Here is a 7764-nt window from a genome sequence, read left to right on the forward strand (position 1 = left end):
TTACAGTGTGAAAAAATGTTCATTAAGATGCATTGTATCTTATAATATTCTGAGTCTGGAACTTCTGAAAAAATTCCTACTGTTCCTTTATTTATATTATTTTGCATTTTGATTTCGATTTCAATTTCTGTTTCTGCTGGGCTTACTTCTATTATTTTTCTACCATGCTGAATATTAATATTGTCCGTTGTTGTATAAGTTACTATTATCTGAGTTTTATATTTGTTTACAATATCGTCTTTTATATAGAAATTTGTAAATCCTCCTTCCTCTGCTGAATGCTGTGTATCTGATAGTTCAAAGTTTGACTCATTTGTTTTATCCTTGTTTATTAGTTCAGCTGTTTCCTGTCTACTTAAAAAATCTGCCACTTTATTGTCTTTTTCTTTCAAATATATTATGTCATAATCGAATTCTTGTAATTTTAAAATCCATCTTTGGTGTCTTGCTGTCATTTCTTTCCCTTTGTATTTTGAGTTTAGATATTTTATCGGAGCATGATCTGTTATAATTTGGAATTTATTACCTATCAAATAGTGTCTAAAATAGTTTACTGCATGTATAATGGATAAAAATTCTTTATCAATTGTACTGTAATTTTTTTCGTGTTTATTTAAAGTTCTTGAAAGGAATGCAACTGGTTGCTCTTCTTGAGACAATACTGCACCTATTGCGAAGTCACTGGCATCTGTTGTAATGGTAAATGGTTTATCAAACTCTGGATATTTTAAGATTGGATGTGAGCTTATAAGTGTTTTAAGGTTTTCAAAGGCATCTATAAACTGTGGGTCATTTGTATTAATTTGTGTGCCTTTTTTGTAAATATCTGATCATTGGGTAAGCTATTTTGGAATAGTCCTTAATAATTTTTCTGTAAAATCCTGTCATACCAAGAAATCCTTTCAATTGCTTTTCTGTTTTAGGTAGCTGCATTGCTTTTATTGCTTCTATTTTATGTGGATTGGGTTTAATCCCTTCCTTTGTGAGAATGTGTCCTAAATATTCAGTATATTGTTTCATGAAGGAACATTTGTCTGGTTGAATTTTTAAGTTATGATTTCTAAGTATTTTGAAAATGTTTTCTAAAGCAATCTTATGTTCCTCAAGTGTTGTTGAAAATGTCAAAATATCGTCCATGTATACAACACAACTTTTGTTTATATAATCCCTCAGTATTTCATTCATTAAACGTTGAAATGTGGCTGGGGCATTTTTTTAACCCAAAAGGCATTCTAACATATTCATATAAACCCATTGGTGAAATGAATGCTGTTTTCTCTATATCTTCTTCTGCCATTAAAATTTGGTGATAGCCTTTTGCTAAATCTAATGTAGTAAAATATTGGGCTTTACCGAGTTTGTCTAATACAGCGTCCATGATAGGTATTGGGTACTTATCTGGAACGGTTACTTGGTTTAAACGCCTATAGTCTACACAAATACGATACTTTTGAATTCCAGAGCTATCTCTTTTTTTAGGTATGACACATATTGGAGAACTATATTTGCTTTTGCTTTTTCTTATAATTCCATTGTTTTCCATGTAAATTATTTGTTTCTTTATTTATTCTTCATATTTTGGGGAGACCCGATAGAGTTTTGAATTAATAGGTTGGTCTGTAGTAGTTTTTATGCTATGAACTATAGTGTTAGTATTGTTTAAGTGATCCCCTTCTTTGAAACATAACTTTTCGTACTTTTTTCAAAGATTTCTTATTATTTGTTCTTCCTCAGTATTGAGTTCTTTTAACTTAAGATCATCAATTTCACTTACTTCCATTACGCAAAGATCTTCTGATTGTTTGGAAAGGAATGGAATTTCGACCCCATTGTTAAGTTTAATAATTTTGTTTTGAAAATCAATATTTGCAAAATTCCTTTGAATGAAGTCCATGCCCAATAGAAAATCATATGATTTTTCCAGGGGCATAGCCACCCATTTTGTTCTTGCATAATTTATATATTTAAACTCCCTTGGCACTTTTGTTTTCACTAAGTAACTCTCACTTTCTATTTTTCCCTTTATCGTATGTATGGTTTTTGAATATTTTTCAATTATTTTGTATTTGGAATTATGTACATTAGTTGTGTTTAAAATGCTTATGGTTGATCCTGTATCTACTAAAATAATATAAGTATCTTCCTCTATTGTTCCTTTTATAAAAATTTTTTTTTCATCCAAGGCTAGTTGGTAAAAAACTCTTGATTATCTGTGCTGTTTACTACTTCCTCATTTATATTATTTACACTCATTGCTTCTGCTGGTGGTTGCTGATAATTTTGTGGTTGCTGATAATTTTGATTTTGTCTTACGTTCTGACTCTGTTGTCTATTCGGATTTTGATACTGTCTAATATTTTGACTCTGTTGTCTATTGGGATTTTGAGACTGTTTTACATTTTGACTTTGTTCAGTATTTTGGTTTGTATTTTTATTAGTTGTCTGTTTGTTATATGTACTATGGTCATTGTCATTTTTGGTTAATAATAGTTTTTTATTTAAATTTCCATAATTCAGACCAATATAATTTGCAAGTTCAATTCTTATATCTGTTAATGTTGTTTTATTCATTAAGGCAATGTCCATTGGACCACAAGATAATTCTTTTACTCTTTGAATTAAGAGACCACTTAATATGTCAACTAATCTGCTATTGTTTTCAAAGACCGAAATCTCAGTAATTTCCTCAACAATTGCTCTTACTTTAAAATCAAGATCTCGAACGGTAGTTATCCTTAAGTTATTAATTTTTCTGGTTAGACCAATTTGATCCGTTCTTGGGCGATAATGATGTCGAAGACGAGTTTTGCAATCAGCCCAAGATGTAGGGGGTTAATATTAAGCATAGTTCTAGCCTGACCTTGAATTTTGGTGTTAAATATAACAGTGAAGACCTGGTCGTTATCATCATACTCCTCCATGATTTGGTTGACTGCCGAAATGAAACCATGTAACGTTCCCTCCTGTCCAGTGAACACCGGCAAGTACCTTGTTTCCTTCTCGTTGCTGTTTCTCTCCCTTGTTGTTGGATTAGAATGCATCTCTTCATTGGATATTATTATTGATGTTAGCATTTGAATGCATTGTTGTATTTCGTTAATTTGTGCCATTTTAATGGTGTATGTTTTATTGTTTCGTTAACTTTTTTTTTTTTTTTTTTAAGTTTCCACAATAATTCTGTTTGTTTGCACAAAGTGTTTTTACAATATTATATTGTTTCGTTATTTGTCACAAAATGTTTTTATAATATTATATTGTTTCGTTGGACTAGATTTTCTCCAAAGTTTCCACAATATATATATTTTATTTTGTCACTAAATGTTTTGTTTTCCACAGTATTATATTGTTTCGTTATCTTTGATTGCGTTCAAAGTTTCCACAATATTTTAGCTGTGAACTCGAGTACCGACTGCGCCAATTAAGATTGAGTCTGTTCTGGTTGAGTGTTAAATCAAGACTGCTTTATTGAATCAAATCATATTCTGTTTTGGCTTACATCTAAGTGTTTATAATGTTTTCTTCTGGTCACTTTTCTTGTGACACTCTATGTTTAGGGAAACTGTCACTTATCTTGTCACACTCTATGTTTAGGGAAACTGTCACTTATCTTGTGACACTCTATGTTTAATGGAATGGTATTGTTTATGTTTACATTAATGTGGAGTGTAGACCTCTTGGGTCGGCTGTTATAGGAAGTGTTGCTAATGGCATAACTCACGCGCCACTGACAAGAAGTTTCCTGTTAGCCCTGGTACATAAAGTACGTTGTTCATTGTTAATTTACATATTCCAGTCCGAATAGTGACTTTTCCTTTGCCTTCTGCACGTAAATACCCCGCATCTGCCAGACTGATCTTCTCATCATGTACAGAGTAATCTGAAAACATACTCTTATCGCAACACATATGACTCGTCGCACTAGAATCCAAGCACCACTGCTCTCTTTTCATATTCTCTGCTTCCAAAGCATTTATTAATCTACATTGCTTGTTCTCCATTTTCTCAGTGTATTTGTACTCTTTCTCTTTTTTATCGACTCTCTCTTTGCCGCGCTGTGCTTTTACATGCCCTTGCCGGCCGCATTTGTAACAAGTAATTTGCGAACGATTTCTCTGTGTGCGTGCATTTTTTTTTTTTTTTTTTTTTTTTTTTACGCGCGAGCCCAAGCAGATAACTGCCCACCTCCCACCCGACCGACCGAGGGGTGCAGCCGTATAAGGCACGGCACGAATCGCGTGGACAAATACACAATAGAAAAAACAGACAAACAAATAATACTATAGCTATCTATTAACTAGATGAGATAGATGTTTTAAGCATATTAATAGAAAACTCTGAGCTGATTACAGGGAATAGAAGGTTGTAATCAGAGCAGAGGACCCTAAAAGGTTCATGCATAGCATAGATGGTGAATTCAGAGTATCATAGAAAAAACGAACAGCTGAGTTCATATCTCTACAATTGTACAGATAAGACCAATCGGTAGTAGCAATGTTTTCATTAAGGCTGGCAAAGTCAGTCTTACGAAAGCACCTAGTTAGAGGTAACTCATTTAAACCAAGTAATGCTGAAAGCAAGGGCAAATCAATTTTTAAATTTAATGTAGGACGAAATTTGTCTTCTGGAAGAACAAATGGTTCGATCCTAGAAACCTCACAATAAGAAGAATCCAATACAAAAATAAGATCTAACGATTTTCTATTAGAATTTAAGACGGGATTGACTTGGGATAAAGATAAGCCTAGAAGGCCATCAATAAAGTCATGTGACAAAGAGGGCAGCAACGTGGTAGATTCATCTGTTAGTGACCATGCTGACGCGGGTAAATTAAAATCACCTACAACTATGAGCAAGTCTTGACTGGAAACTAAAGAGGAGACAAACTGAATTGCCTCTAAATGATTTAAATATACCACCATGTCTGACAATGGTGGAATATAGGAACAAGTAATGAAAGCATTAAAAGATTTAAAATTTACTTTAACACCGACAAACTCAATCTCCTGGGTACTAGAAAATTGAATCATTTCAGATGATAAAGCAGCATCAACAGCTATCAGAACGCCACCACCTATACGAGAAATCCGGTCACGTCTGAATATAGAAAAGTCTGTGGAAAAAACCGATGCATCAGCAATATCAGGTTTTAGCCACGTCTCTGTAAAAGCTAGAATGTTATGTTCAAAAGAAAGACTATCTACATAGAGATTAGAAAGTTTAGATTTCAGCCCTCTAACGTTCTGGTAACCCAGGTTAAGGGACGAAGCTAGTTTTTTGACACACCAGCAGATGCTGATGTGGCAGGAATGGTATTAGTTGTTGTTGTTGGCAAGCGAATCGGTTTCCGATTTTTCTTTTTCACAGTATATTCCTTAACTAGTATATGTTTTGGCCAAAAATCTTCTCGACATATAGTGTCGAAGATATTGGCAGAAACACTAATTTTAAAGGACGAAATGTCCCGAGAGTAAGAAAATTTAAACTTCTCCACCGCAATATTCGAGACGTTAACTTTCTTCCGAATATAGGCTATTACATCATCAGATGTGACAACAGGGTCTAGCCTAGAAACAAATATATGTTTCTTTGGTGGTATGCCAACGAGAGGCCGCGGTCCCGAAGCGTCAGCCGCAGCAGTAGCGTTGGACAAGTCACCCACTGCAGCAGTCAACTTGTTTACGGGGCCCTCGATACTTTTAGAACTATCGGCAATTTCCATTGGAATGGGTAATTGCCCGGACACATCGGACACTACAATAGGCGTCGTTTTTAAGAGATCATTCCCAGGTGATACCGGTAATTCCTTACTAATAGCATTCTTAAAAGGGGCTCTTAAACGAAATCAATTGCTGTACATTAGGAGTGGACGGTACATGAGACCGGTCGGGGACGATAAGAGACGCTGGCGGGTCTACAGATGCAGAAACACCCCAAGGACTGGTCCTTTTACGTTTCGGAGACTCATTCATAAGCGATAAACTTCTGAACTGAGTCTCCACCGCAGTAAACTCCGCTTGGAGTTTATTAAAACCTGCCCTTAAAGTGTCAAAACTATCTCTAGTCCGCCTCATGAAAGAGCGCATCTCATTCTTGACCTCTCGGCAAGCATCACATCCATATTTTAAGCCACCACCTTTAGCAATAGACTCCTTGATTCTGCCTGTGTAACCTGCACACTTAACGTGAACCGCATTGTCACACAACCAACACAGAATATAATCATGGGAGTCAACCGCATTAGTGGCAACTATGCAATTATTTTTTGAGCAGACAACCATTTTATCAAAAAGTTTAATTTAATTAAAACCAGAGGGCCGGGGCTAACTTTGACCGCGTCAAAGTTTGTATACCCTTGCAACTTTTTTGGTAACTCTTTCCTTACCTATTAGCCATCAATGTGGAAGAACGTTTTATCTAAAAAGGCTTATGTTTGCGAAAGAATGGCCTACAATCATAGGAAGTAACGAAGATATTGACCAAAGTCACAGTTTTCCACCGATCGTTCCTATGGGAGCTATATGATATAGTCACCCGATCTTTATCAAATTCGACACAGTCATTAACAGATATATTAAATTAACAAATGTTTAATTTGAAAACAATCACGTTAAAAGTAACGAAGTTATTTACAAAAGTCACTGTTTTCGCCCGATCGTTCCTATGGGAGCTATATGATATAGTCACCCGATCTTTATCAAATTCGGCACAGTCATTAACAGATATACTAAACTAACAAATGTTTAATTTGAAAGCAATCGCGGTAAAAGTAACGAAGTTATTTACAAAAGTCACTGTTTTCGACCGATCGTTCCTATGGGAGCTATATGATATAGTCATCCGATCTTGATCAAATTTGGCACAGTCGTTTATAAGCGTAATAAACTCTCTAATATTAAGTTTCACGACAATAACATAGAAAACAACGGAGTTATTGAGAAAAGTCACTGTTCGTGACTTTGGGGTTTGTATGGGAGCTATATGATATAGTTGTCCGATCCGGCTGAATCCGAGATATACAACCCCTGCAGTATATACAAGCCTACGTGCAAAATTTCAGCTCTGTAGCTCTTACGGTCTAGGAGGAGTTTGCGTTGATCCAGACGGACGGACGGACGGACGGACATGGCTATTTGAACTCGTCTCGTCGTGCTGATCAAGAATTTATATACTTTGTATGGTCGGAGATGCTTCGTTCTATGCGTTGCACACTTCTGACCAAAATTAATATACCCTTTTGCAAGGGTATAAAAAGGAAATACAAAAAATAATAAATAAAAATTCTAAGGGTTAAAATTCTGTGTATAAGAATATACTGACCAGTTCTGACACAAGGGTTAATGTGCAGAGTAAGCCTTCACAGCTAGAGAATAAAAAGAGATGAAAGCACAAAAAACAAAAACACGTATCACAGAGTCGCGGGTAGGCAAAAGACGAGAGCGCAAATCAATCAAGAATAGGAAAGAGCGGGAGAGCGCGTCAAATTGAACACATGCAACAACAATTTGTACGCAAGAGCGCGAGAGTTAGTTAAAACGGTAAAGACACAAACGCAAAAGAGATAAGCAAAACAACAACACCGCTAATGCAAGTATTGTTGTAAGTTTTGATTTTTTTAAATTTAAACAAAAGCGACAGCAAGAATTCCCGAATTGAAAATAAAATTCGGATGTTGAAATTATTATTAATTAAACCGATAATAAATTTAAGAAATTTGTAAAAGTATTTAATCGCGAGAAAAAAATAAAAATTGATAAGCGCAAAAAA

The sequence above is a fragment of the Drosophila tropicalis genome, unplaced genomic scaffold (genome assembly GCF_018151085.1).
Source record: "Drosophila tropicalis isolate 14030-0801.00 unplaced genomic scaffold, ASM1815108v1 contig_992, whole genome shotgun sequence".
Classification (NCBI taxonomy): domain Eukaryota; kingdom Metazoa; phylum Arthropoda; class Insecta; order Diptera; family Drosophilidae; genus Drosophila; species Drosophila tropicalis.